The sequence below is a fragment of the Gigantopelta aegis genome, chromosome 15 (assembly GCF_016097555.1).
Source record: "Gigantopelta aegis isolate Gae_Host chromosome 15, Gae_host_genome, whole genome shotgun sequence".
In the NCBI taxonomy this organism is placed as follows: domain Eukaryota; kingdom Metazoa; phylum Mollusca; class Gastropoda; order Neomphalida; family Peltospiridae; genus Gigantopelta; species Gigantopelta aegis.
The window spans coordinates 41,888,434-41,902,925 of NC_054713.1; the positions used below are offsets into that span (position 1 = coordinate 41,888,434).

General features: G+C 38.3%; 1 protein-coding gene across 1 annotated transcript in view; it reads right to left on the bottom strand.

Annotated features, from left to right (window-relative positions):
- Nucleotides 1-13,860, bottom strand: part of LOC121390736 (transmembrane protein 163-like) — a 33,343-nt gene extending 19,483 nt beyond the window's left edge. The window contains exon 1 of the mRNA XM_041522638.1: nt 13,745-13,860. The gene's annotated coding sequence lies outside the window, so the exon portion shown is untranslated. The remainder of the gene's footprint in view (nt 1-13,744) is intronic.
- Between the last annotated feature and the right edge of the window lie 632 nt (nt 13,861-14,492).

Genomic DNA, 14,492 nt, shown 5'->3' on the forward strand with positions numbered 1-14,492 from the left:
AATTACCGATATCGATACCGAACCTCAAATTTCAATACCGCCCAGCTCTAGCTAGGAGTATTGCTAAAGCAATGCATTTCCCGTACCGGGTCCAAACGATTTTCGTATCTCCTAAATTCAGGGACCATAACTCTGTGAAAATGGGTAAACGACCATGAAAGTTAAACTCGATCTGTAACAGTACATGATAAAGCTATATACCAAATTTTATCTCAGTGTATTCAGGCATTGTCGGAAAAAGAAACTTAAATTATATTAAACATGAGTTCAGGTGGTATTGCGCTCGGTCGAGATGTTTGCATCGTAGGGGCGGGGTGTAGCCCAGTGGTACACCGCTCGCCTGATGCGCTCCAGCCAGTGCACCACGACTGGTACATCAAAGGCCGTGGTATGTGTTATGGAATGGTGCATATAACAAATTCCTTGCTACTAATAGAAACGTATAGCGGTGTTTCATCAACGACGTCAGAATTACCAAATAGTTAATGTCCAATAGCCGATAATTAATAATCTAGTGGTGTCGTTAAACAATACAAAACCTCCTCGATGGACTTGTTTAGCTCAGTCGGTTGAGTACTCGCTCGAGGTGCTTGCGTCGCAGGATCGAACCACCTCGGTGGATCCATTCAACTGATTGGGTTTCTTCTTGTTCAAACCAGTGCACCACAACTGGTCAAAGGCCATGGTATGTGCTTTCCTGTCTGTGGGAAAGTGCATATAAAAGATCCCTTGCTGCATTAGAAAAAATGTAGCAGGTTTCTTCTGATGACTACGAGTCAGAATTACCAAATGTTTGACATCCAATAGCCGATGATTAATAATTATTAATCGATGTGCTCCAGTGGTGTCGTTAAACAAAACAAAACAAACATTCTCTGATTGGTCCCCCCCCCCCCCCCCCCCCCCCGGTCCCAACCAATTCCCTAAGATTGGGATATCACTGACCATCGGACGTAAAAAACTGGTAGGTACTGAGCTCGTATCCTGGTACGGGCTTCAACCTGAGCGAGTGGGCAGGTGTAAGGCCACTACGCCGACTTCTCTCTCACTAACCACTGACCCACTTTCCTGGACAGACCGCACAGCACGGACAGACAGCACAGATAGTTTAGCTGTGTGTCCAGGACAGCGTGCTTGAACATTCACTGGATATAAGTACGAAGATAAATATAAAAAAAGAAAAGGCATACCAGAGTCCGTGTTATGTGGTGTCTTCTCTGTTGGAAAGAGCATATAAACCATCCCTTGTGGTTAAGGCATAAAACCAGTGTTTCCGAGCAATCGACCCTAACTAGAAAATAGAGTCGGCCTTTTCCCGACCTTTTTTTAATTAATATTCAGACAAAAAGAGTACATACACATAACAGTTTATGTAGTGTAAAATAATGCAGTGTAAAATTATATATATATATATATACACAAGGGAGTAGATAAAAGTGGCCGCTTAAGACAGGTGGCCGCTGAGTACAGGTTGCCACATATATAGTCTTTAAAACATTTGTTGCCATTTCTTGTTTTACCGTCTGTACTGCTGAATACCACATATTAGTAGTATTTGTAACTGATAAAAGCAGTGGTATTTCTATGCATCCAGTAACAATGGGCCGAGATTACCGAGCCGAGATTACCGAAGTCCGATGTTACCGCGTACCTGTACTGCTAATCAACGGATGTGTGCTTCACAGTTGATTATAAATCAACTTTTGACATGTCGTCTACTTCAGAAATAATGCAAATGGAATGTATTAAATTAACCGTTCTCAACAAGATTGTTTTCTTTTCCATTTAATTATTTAATTCCTACTTCATGCGGTGTATTGTCATAGCAAGTGAATCTACAAATGTCAAGCGTAGCCTGCCCAGATGCAATTAGATGCATTCCAGATTCATTCTTTCTTAATTGATACACAGTAGAGATGTCGGGACTGAATGGGTACTAGTATTCCTGAAAGTGTGAAGATCGGTTATTTGCTGCACCTTATCGTTGTTGTTAAAATATCCCTTTTATATTATAGTAAAACTTTAATACAGATATTTTAGCGATTTGGTATCCGATTTAGGTGGCCGCTGGCCGCGGCAGACAGGTGATCGCTTATTACAGGTGCATTTACATTATAAATCGTTTGGGAGGGAAAAAGTGGCCGCTTAAGGCAGGTGACCGCTGAGTACAGGTGGCCGCTTGGACAGGTTTGACATAATGCCTACCCTAATGTTTTTGGATGTTCCCTGAAAAAAACATTCAGTTGTTTCTTTAAGCCTTAATAAAAAACAGTCTAATGAGACTTTTTTTTATAATATGCTTGGAATAAAACTGATATGTAATAAAAATTATAAAATATTAAATACGTGTATATTACATGTAATATAGACGTGCAATTTTTACAATATAAGCTATATGGAGTTTTGCCAGAACCTAAGGGTACGTACAATTGAATGTTGTGCATTTACCTTCTCTGTTTATAAAGTAATAAATACACTTCGACAAAGCGCACACCTGTGGCTCATATCTATTAATTATCTTTATTGGAAGAGCCCGTTTGACGACTCGGCGGGCATAAAAGACGTTATTCATAGAGAAACTGAATGTGTAGGCTATATTCGCACAGATACCTATCTTGTGTTACGTAAAATCGATGCACAAAAGTACTATAGAAGAAGGAAATGTTTTATTTAACGACGCACTCAACACATTTCATTTACGGTTATATGGCGTCGGACATATGGTTAAGGACCACACATATATTGAGGGAGGAAACCTGCTTTCGCCATTTCATGGGCTGCTCTTTTACGATTAAAAGCAAGGGGTATTTTATATGCGCTTTCCCATAGGCAGGATAGCACATACCACGACCTTTGGTGAACTGGCTGGAACGAGAAATAGCCCAATGGGCTCACCGACGGGAATCGATCCTAGACCGAACGCACAGCAAGTGAGTTCTTTACCACTGGGGCTACGTCCCGCCCCCTGGGAAGTACAAGAAGACAACTCCAAGGGTATCCATTCCGAACTGTCTAAACTTAACATTAGGGCCTCCACGTGTCCAAAACATTGGACTCCGTTACCCGAGGGTCAAACTCGACCCGGACCCGAGTACCCGACACTAGATAATAATGAGACTAAGAGGAATAGAGTAAAACAGCATTATGGATGTTAAACCCAGCGCTGAACATGGATGCCAAATCATGTCATTGATACACTGGCCCATTATATTGCATTCCATACTGTGACATTCGGCTTTTCTTTCCCCTCCATGTCTCATAGTTCTATAATATAATCGGTGGCAAGCATAATATGGCAAAGTGACGTACAGAATATAATTAAATGAGAGTGCTCTTCCTTGCACGGGTATTCGAGTCCTGTGAACGGACTCGGGGCTTGCTATACTCTTCCGTGCCCGAGTACTCGTGGAGACCCTACTTAACATCGTCATTACCTATTCCGGAAGATGAAATCTGAATGACAAAACCATAATACATTATTAGGGGCGTATCTCTGCACAGTACAAAGTCGAATGGGCATTGGGTAAAATAGTGGTTGATTCCACGAATTTCTAGTGCCTCGTCTGTAGGAGGACAGTAACTCCCGAGAAGATCCTTAACTGGACAATACATCCTTCTTGCACAGCCATAGAGGACTGCCACTTCCTGAGTAGTTTACTAAATCAAAACTAGCACCAGGCAGCTACTAGACAGTGACCTACTAGTCTAAAGAAAAGCCAGCTTACGTTGTTTTCGCTAAAATACATAAACTTAACATCTGTTGTGATACCTCTTAGGACGCCATAGGAGCCTCGTTATGGCTAGATAGGAAATTTAAAGGTCTACCACATGCCTTGGTGGTGTGGTGGTTAAGTCATCGGACATAAGGCTGGTAGGTACAGGGTTCGCAGCCCGGTACCGGCTCCCACCCAGAGCGAATTTTAACGACTCAATGGGTAGGTGTAATACCACTACACCCCCTTCTCTCTCACTAACCACTAACAACTAACAATTAACCCACTGTCCTGGACTCACATCCCAGATAGCTGAGTTGTGTGCCCAGGACAGTATGCTTGAACCTTAATTGGAAATAAACACGAAAATAAGTTAAAGGTGTACCTAGCAGACAAATACTGAACCGAATTTCTTAGAGAAACAAAAATAGCATACTGCATAAAACAAAATTTTCAGAAAATAAAGGTTACCCTCTGGCCCGAGTTTGTACCTTGACATAGATGAAGGATTTGTTGCTCTTAAAGGGACATTCCTGAGTTTGCTCCATTGTAAGATGTTTCCGACTAATAAAATACTTCTACGATTAAACTTGCATATTAAATATATTTTCTTGATTAGAATATCAGTGTCTGGATATTCAATGTGTTTCTGGTCGTCTTAATATTTGTAAGAAGCCCAAACTGGATTTTGTCTTCAAATTATTTCGTACGTACGAAAAAACGATATTTTAGGAAATAAGATGAAATTTAACCTAGTACAAATATTAGAACGATCAGAAACACGTTTAATATACAGACACTAATATTTTATGCAGAAAAAATATATTTGATATGTAATTACAATCGTTAAAAAGTCTCTGTTAGTCGTTGAGATCTTAAAAATTACAGTAAACTCAGGAATGTCCCTTTAAAACAGCCATTATAGAAATAGGACTGTTACTGTACTCCACAGAAATGAATTTTTTTTCAAAGATTTACTTTAAAATGTGCATATTAACCAGACAGGTTGTTAACATCATTTTCATATTAAGCAGACACCACGTCAACAGTGCTGGATTAACAACGTAACAGATGTAACAACTGTTTTTTATAAAGGTATTGATCGTTTAGAGGTCTACAGGCTGGTAGGTACTGGGTTCGGATCCCAGTCGAGGCATGGGATATTTAATCCAGATACCGACTCCAAACCCTGAGTGAGTGCCCCGCAAGGCTTAATGGGTAGGTGTAAACCACTTGCACCGACCAGTGATCCATAACTGGTTCAACAAAGGCTATGGTTTGTGCTATACTGCCTGTGGGAAGCGCAAATAAAAAATCCCTTGCTGCCTGTCGTAAAAGAGTAGCCTATGTGGCGACAGCGGGTTTCCTCTAAAAAAACAGTGTCAGAATGGCCATATGTTTGACGTCCAATAGTCGATGATAAGATAAAAAAAATCAATGTGCTCTAGTGGCGTCGTTAAATAAAACAAACTTTACTTTTTTTTTTATCGTTTAGATGATAAAATTGATGGAAACATATGGTGGTTTGGGTTTGTTTTTATGTGTACACACAGAAAAATTATATTAAATACTTAATAAAGGTACGGTTAGCCATTTGCAGGGTGCACATGACAATAGGTACATGGTGCCTAATTCACAAAGGTCTCTTAGACTCTGTTAGACAACAAAGCATCCTCTTTGCAAGTATTTTAGCATTGCACTGCAAGATCGCAAAGTTGCGAGAATTTAGTAAATTAGACCCATGATCCTTATAGTTCAAAGCCTTCTTATGGTCATGGAATTGCTAACCGACTGTGTAATCGAAAGTTGATCGGTTGGTGCCAACCGATTATAACCGATGATTGATGATGAAATCTCAACCCCACCACTAATAGAAATTGTCTACGTTATCCGTCATATGATAGAAATTGTCTACGTTGTTGTCAATATGATGGTCACAGGCACAGGCTGAATTGTCTGAGATAAAACGTGTACATGTATGTCCGTTAAGGTCGCTAACACTTAGACGAAGACGGCAGTGTAATATTTCAGATCGCCTCTCACACGTGTACAAATATGATGGAGTTTTAATTTTTCTTGCATTTAAATGTGTTTTAGAACAAGTTATGGATAAATGATTTCTAGTTTTCATCGCTAGTTATTTTTGTGCTGGGGTGTCGTTAAACATCTATTCTATTCTATTCTATTCATCGGTAGTTTGTTCCATATTTTAACTCCTTTAACAACAGCTATGGAGCTCGCGCCTTTATGGGTGCCGTGGACATATGTAGAATACTACACTCGCTGGCCCACTTCCTGCTGTCAAGACTTCTACGACTGTCCAGTTGCTAGTCTAAGCGCTCTTACAACTCGATTCTCGTTGTATAACCATTAGTTGTTCGGTTGTTCGTCGTATAACCATTAGTTGTTCGTCGTATAACCCATCAGTTGTTCATCTGAGCGCTCTTACAACTCGATTCTCGTCGTATAACCCATCAGTTGTTCATCTGAGCGCCCTTACAACTCGATTCTCGTCGTATAACCCATCAGTTGTTAATCTGAGCGCCCTTACAACTCGATTCTCGTCGTATAACCCATCAGTTGTTAATCTGAGCGCCCTTACAACTCGATTCTCGTCGTATAACCCATCAGTTGTTCATCTGAGCGCTCTTACAACTCGATTCTCGTCGTATAACCCATCAGTTGTTCATCTGAGCGCCCTTACAACTCGATTCTCGTCGTATAACCCATCAGTTGTTAATCTGAGCGCCCTTACAACTCGATTCTCGTCGTATAACCCATCAGTTGTTCATCTGAGCGCTCTTACAACTCGATTCTCGTCGTATAACCCATCAGTTGTTCATCTGAGCGCCCTTACAACTCGATTCTCGTCGTATAACCCATCAGTTGTTCATCTGAGCGCCCTTACAACTCGATTCTCGTATAACCCATCAGTTGTTCATCTGAGCGCCCTTACAACTCGATTCTCGTCGTATAACCCATCAGTTGTTCATCTGAGCGCCCTTACAACTCGATTCTCGTCGTATAACCCATCAGTTGTTCATCTGAGCGCTCTTACAACTCGATTCTCGTCGTATAACCCATTAGTTGTTAATCTGGGTCACTGGACTAACTACAACTGTGATGACAGAACTCATGAATCACTGTCGGAAACTGATGATATCGTGTGTTCGCGAAAGGTGAGCCATGGCAAAAGAATAAGCATATACATGTGTCATTTGGGACGTAGCTCAGTGGTAAAGTGCTCTCCTGGGATCGATCCCTGTCAGTGGACCCATTTGGGCTATTTCTCGTTCCAGCCAGTACACCACGACTGTTGTATCAAAAGTCGTGGCATGTACTATCATGTCTGTGGGATGGTGCATATAAAAGATCCCTTGCTACTAATAGAAAATGTGGCAGATATCTAATGTTTGACATCCAATAGCCGATGATTACTAAATCAATGTGCTTTTTTTTCTTGATTGCGTCAAACATATATAGTCCACATACAACCGCTGTACTCCATAATACTTGTTTTTGTTTGCTGTACTCTGTAATATCTGTTTGATGTTCATATAGTTCAAGGTATACATGGAAATATAATAAGTATGACACAGATGTCACAACCATTTTAATGCATTACGATGGTTTGTGGATGATACATTGACCGTATTGGACGCGACATGGCAATGCTGGTAGCAAACTAAACATGATATGTAATACCTGTTTGTTTTTCACATAGTTCAAGGTGTACATGGAAATATAATCAGTATGGCACAGATGTCACAACCATTTTAATGCATTACGATGGTTTGTGGATGATACATTGACCGTATTGGACGCGACATGGCAATGCTGGTAGCAAACTAAACATGATATGTAATACCTGCTTGTTTTTCACATAGTTCAAGCTGTACATGGAAATATAATCAGTATGGCACAGATGTCACAACCATTTTAATGCATTACGATGGTTTGTGGATGATACATTGACCGTATTGGACGCGACATTGCAATGCTGGTAGCAAACTGAAAATGATATGTAATACCTGTTTGTTTTTCTCATAGTTCAAGGTGTACATGGAAATATAATCAGTATGACACAGATGTCACAACCATTTTAATGCATTACGATGGTTTGTGGATGATACATTGACCGTATTGGACGCGACATTGCAATGCTGGTAGCAAACTGAAAATGATATGTAATACCTGTTTGTTTTTCTCATAGTTCAAGGTGTACATGGAAATATAATCAGTATGACACAGATGTCACAACCATTTTAATGCATTACGATGGTTTGTGGATGATACATTGACCGTATTGGACGCGACATGGCAATGCTGGTAGCAAACTAAACATGATAATGTACACAAAGGAAAGCAATTAACTTTCTGGTGATCAGTGTAAAGGTATTTAGTGTCAAACTTAGAATTGTTGTTGTATTAGAATGGGAATCTTTGTCTTACGTGTGGTAGTCGGCCATTCCGTGTTTTCGCTATTTAGTGATCTCTGACGGCAGAGAGCGATCATACCGTCCAATTCAATTATTTTCTTTCTTTCTTTATTAGCTTTAAGTTTTACAACTCATCAGCATATATACAAAACATAATACAAAACAAATATATATATACAATATATACAAATGCACAAAAATGATGGGTATGATTTTCTTAAAAGTAATTAGGGATACTAAAAAAAAAAAATAATAATAATAATAAAAACGTTTTCCTTACTGTAATAGCTGATCTCTAATTTTGTTTGCTTGTACTAGATATTTTCCTAGGTTATTAAGTTCTTTTTTGTTACTTGTAGTTAACAATTGTATAAATAGAAAAACACTTGGCCGTCTGTGATAATACATTTTTATGTACTTATTTCGCAAATCTTTGTATTGTGGGCATTGCATTATAAAATGGTATTCATCTTCTATAACATTTGTATTACAAATTGTACACTTTTTTTCTGATCTTTCGATGTTACGATATCGGCCAGATTCTATATTTAATTTATGAGCACATATTCTGATTCTGCATATTTCCTTTAAATATCGTTAATCTATTGGTAATTTAAGGTAAGACTGTAATTTGAACTCGTTTAATAAATGCTGGTAAAGATATCCCTTGGATGTTGTAATTGTCCTGCTATAACAGAGTTGCTTAAATGTGTCGCATATTCTTTCTTTAATAATAATATAACATCTATTGTCAACATAATCTAAATTCCAAATGTAATTCAAACCCAGCATGTTAAGTTCCTGCCTAATATTCATTAACCAATTATCATTGTATTGTATCATTTCTTCATAATATATGCCGCGTATCAAATAATTAGTGGAGTTGCGTAATTTTATCCAGTATTTAAATATTCTGAGTTTTCTTGTGATTTGCAGCGGGAAACGCCCAAGTTCACTATAAACAAATTCGTTGCACGTTCCCGACTTAATACCCAATAGTCTTTTACAGAATTGTATGTGCAGCTTTTCAACATCAAGTGCCTTGTGGAAACCCCATATTTCAGAAGCATAGCTTAAAATAGAATTAACATATGTATCAAAAACAGACAGCATTGTTTCAATATTAAAAAATTTATTTTTACATACATTCATTAAAGAAAACAATGCTTTACGCCCTTGTTCTGCAAATCGCTTCTGTGTGCGTGCGAATTTGCCGTTGTAGAAAAATAAAACACCAAGATAAATAAATTCATTTGCAACATCAAGTTGTCCAGATGTTCGTCTAGCTCTCGAATGGCAGAGTAATCGGGCTAAAACAAATAACATCTGGCTGGGACAAAGTTGGAGGTGCACCGAACTTTTGATAGAGAGGTTAAAGGAACATACCGTAGTTTCAACCCGTGAAAATTAACACTAAATTTAGTTAATCTACAAACCTGTAACACATTTGGATAAAGTTACAATTGAGTGAAGCATGAGTCTGTGATTTTGAAATGGTGAAATACCCTCTACAAATAGACTAACAATCGACTCCACAACTGTTACTTCTCAGACGCATGTGCGTTTTTAAAAACATGAGAAACGCATTTTGTGATATTAAAAACACCAGGATGACCAAAAACACTTCGAATATACGGAAATTGATAATCTACACAATAAAATCTAAGTAAAGTATGATTTAAGTTATCAAAAACGGTTATAATAGAAAACAAAATGTGCGTTAGTGTTTAAAAACATGGGTATGTCCCTTTAACACCAGTTAAGTCCTGTGATTGGTTATAAATGCGAGTGTGTTGGTTGTAAAAAACAATTGTTTCATCTGGGCTAAAAATGTATACAATTTTATTTCATCTAGTACCACTGTGTCAAGTAGCATTGTGTTTGAAACATGTATGGGGTACCTGTAAAAAGGAAGTACTGAAATTTTTTGCGAAACTAGGGGTGTTGTAAAAACATCTGGCTATGCCGACAATGAGCCATGAAAGGTACTATTTTCTTCAGTTAATACTTTGAGGTCAGGGTTGTCATGGTTCGAATTTCACCACGGCACTGATGGCAATTGCAGTAGGTGCCCTCCTTACTTGCTGTTATGCCCTTAAAATCTTACGGTGTCGACGGCAAGAAAAAATGCAGAGCCCTCTCCCCCCCCCCCCCCCCCCCCCCCCCAGGTCCAGATCACGCTACGCCCCTGAAAGATATCTATTTTTGGGCGATATTAGGCCTATCTCAATATTAAACAGAGAGAACACTAAAATATGTACGAGTATGTACTGTTCATGTGACACATAGCACACCTAGAATGTTCATGAAGTTGCCAGTCGCGATACCTTATAACTTGCAAACTTGTATTATATTATACTAGCGTTTGCACCTAGCGAACCACTTCCACTTTACAGATAAAATTCCTTGTCCCCAAATGACCGGGATAACGTAGCAAGAACGTCTGTCTGAGGTTCCATTTGCTGAAGGTTCGATCCTCCTCAGTGGGCCCGTTTGATTATTTCCCGTCCCAACCAATGATCCATCAAAGGACGTCGTGTATGCTATCCTGTCTGTGGGATGTGAGAAGTATGCCATGTATCATTTATTATAAATACATTGGTATGACTGAAAACAAACCGTTTCTTGTCGTGGCTCTGTGACCAGGCCATTTTACATGCATACCACAACTTAATGCAACTTGTTAACGTATATTTCGCAACAAAAGTTCATGTATTATTCTCGAGTGCAACCGGCGTCATCTCATTGTTTGGCAAGGGGTTATATATATATATATATATATATATATATATATATATATATATATATATATATATATGTGTGTGTGTGTGTGTGTGTGTGTGTGTGTGTGTGTGTGTGTGTGTGTGTATGTGTGTGTGTGTGTGTGTAGGAAAAACCCTCCCCTCCCCTCCTCTCCCCCCCCCCCCCCCCCGTCTACGCCTTCGGCGCTCGCGTTTGATGAGTTCTGTTTACATGAAATTTCGATCTCTCCCCCCCCCCCCCCCACACACACACAGCTAATTATGCTGGCTACGGGCCTGAAGTTATATACAATACTCATAAGTTAGAACAAACATCACATTAGGATCGTATTGGGTTGCATGGGTCTACCACTGTGGAAAAGTTGCTGCACTTTATGTTATGAATAATCATGTACGTTATAAAAACGTGTGGTACTTGCATACCATATCGATATATAGGACTTCTCCCTATGCTTGTAAATGTGTATCAAGTGCTGATGATATCGGCATTTATCGGTAACGATCTCAACCAATGTTCTCAGGTACAAAATACAAAGTAGTAACCAAACACTATTGTACATACAGATATATGTTTACTTCAAACTGATCTTCATGTAAAGAAGAAGATGTCTTCTTCTAAATTCTTCAAAACAAACAACGGAAACAGCATGTCAACTTTTACTTCAGCATTTGCATGTGACTTCAAACTTTCAGCCCCGTTTACTCGGTTTCTGACGTCATGCTAAGTTGTAGGTTTTCGCGTGTGATGGCTCATATAATATTATGTTTTAAAACTTCGTAAATATCGGATATTATTTCAAGTGAAGTTGTATGTATCTGATATAAATGATAGTGAAAATAAAATAAAATAAAATAAAATAATAAAATAAGATAAATAAATAAGCAAATAAATAAATACATAAATAAATAATTTGTGGATAAACACATAACATTGATTAGTAGTTGTACGACTGGTTTTTTTAATGAAACGATAAGGGGAATATATAGCTGTGATAAAGGTCTATGTGAGTTAGGGGTTTTGTTGGGGGTTTTAGGGGCAAGGGGAGGCATATTTTATTAAATTTTAAATACTGATACATGCTGAGAATTAAACATCACTGGAAATCCGCGTGAGTATTTAATTATAATTCTAATTGTTAAAAGTAAAAAACACATTCCACTAAAGTTAATTTTATTGTACGAGTCTTAATTTTGCGTTGTTAAAATACCCTTGAGACTTCGTCTAAGTCAATGTTGAACTGCTTTTGGTCTTAAACCATTCCGATGTAAACTTTAGTAGACCGTTTTTCGCAGCCATTTTAACATCTTATACGAAATATGTACGTTAGTCGCTAGAGATTCACAGCTCCTACGAAGCTGCTCACGACGCTCATGACAATTGTCGATCATGCCCCCCAATTTGTATATAGCTTCGATACCGTCCAATTCGGCAAGGGACGCACATGCGCAATGGGAACGTGAAAGAGGTCTATTAGCGATGGAGGAAATTTTTATTTCTTTTAAGGAAAATTAAGACTTTGGAAAAATTAAAATTAAACAATTGCCGATGTCTCTGTAATAATTTCGTACGTACGAAAAAAATACAATGATGAACGCCTACTGCAAACATCACCACACAATCGCAAACACACTGAATATACAGACACTGGTATTCTAAACGAGAAAATATATTTAATATGTAATCTTAGTCAGCAACAAGGCTCTGTTAGACGGGGAAATTTTACAATGGGACAGTCTCTATAATGAGATGGGTTTTTTTTTTCAAAACCAATTGTGTCGAATTTACGCAGCCCGTTTTAGACTTACACGCGCGTATCTACATATATTTACTATAATTAAAGGGACAGTCTTGAGTTTGTTGATATTGTAAGATGTTCCGACTAATAAAATATTTTTAACGACTAAAATTACATAGTAAATATTGTTTCTTCTTTAGAATATAGGTGTCTGTATATTCAGTGTTTCTTGTTGTCCTATTATCTGTATGCACTCCAAACTGGATTTGGTCTCCTAACAATTTCGTACGTACGAAAAAAAAATATTGGGAAACGAAATGAAGTTTCAGCTAATACAATACAGGGACGATCAGAAATACATTTAAATATACAGACACAGATATTTTATCCAGGAAAATGTATTTAATTCAAATGTGTTGTCCTTGAAACGTCTCTGGTAGTCCACAACATCTTAACAATGGCTACAAACGCAGGACTGTCCCTTTAAACACCTGTTTGTTTAAGAAAAACACGTTTTGTAAATTATTCCGCCCTATGTTTAACGTGTGGATAATAAAGCAATTATACCACACGTGTGACGATCACAGGACGGTAATCATGAAACTCGTTTGAGAATTATGTAATACACCTCGCTCCGGCACAGGGACTAACCGTGACACAATTCACAATTTCGATCCTTACGCTCATTTATGATCAAATTATCTCTATAAATACATTCCTCTTTTAATTTTTAAATCTGTTTGTTTTTAATGTAACAAACAAAACCCAAAGACCTGCTCCCCCTCCAAAAAAAAAATTATATATATATATTAAATATATATATAAAAATAAATAAATAACATTAAAAAAATAGAAAAAAGTCCCCCCCCCCCCCCCCCCCCCCCACACCACCACACCTTTTTATAACGTATAACAATTTGTGTTTACAATTTTCATTGAAGTGTCCTTTTCAGGTAGTTAGTCGATGTGGTATTTTACCTTTTTCACCCTTGAAACCTCCCTAAAATATCTGCTTGGCGCACCCTTGAATTACATAGACTTTGAACTCTCCCTAAAATATCTCCTTGGCGCACCCTTGAATTACATAGACTAACCTCGAATGCCGAAATTTGTCTCATTCGGGAAGTTTGTGCTGTGAACTCTCGAATTCTTCAGTCCTGTCAGGGAGACCTGTATAACCAACCAACTGAACGTTCGGAACTGTTCGCGGAAAGATAGATAGATAGAAAGACAGAGAATTGAAGTATCGACCTGTTGCCCAGCTGTTGCCTTTTTGTACATTCTGTTGATCGCTATACGGACCTCGTTATTCCCGTATTCATACATTCAAATGTGATCAAACTGCAAAAACTTCCGAGTCAGGCCACCGATCTTATTTAATTTCTTTTTGACCACCCTATCTAATTTAGCGACCAAATTTAATGAGTAGAATTTTCTTTATTAATTATATTAATTAGAGATGCGCATCAAAATTTTAAAGGCCCACTATTTAATTTTTGGATGTAAATTTCAAAATTATCCCCTGGCTATCCAGAGACAGCCCCGGGACGGACATGCTCGAAACTCTAGTGGTATATGAGCATGTAACAATTATTCGCATTCGCACTCGCGATGGACGTTAAATAGCGATGGACGTTAAATAGCGATGGACGTTAAATAGCGATGTTTTAGTATAACGTAAAATGTGTTTTGTTTAACCACACCACTAGAGCGCGCTGAGACTGGGCACAGAATGGACGTGCCTGAACCTTGGTTGGATATAGGCACGTCAATGGAGGTTCGTGGACATGGTCAATTAATCGTTGACTGTTGGATGTCAAACATTTGGTAATTCAGACATAG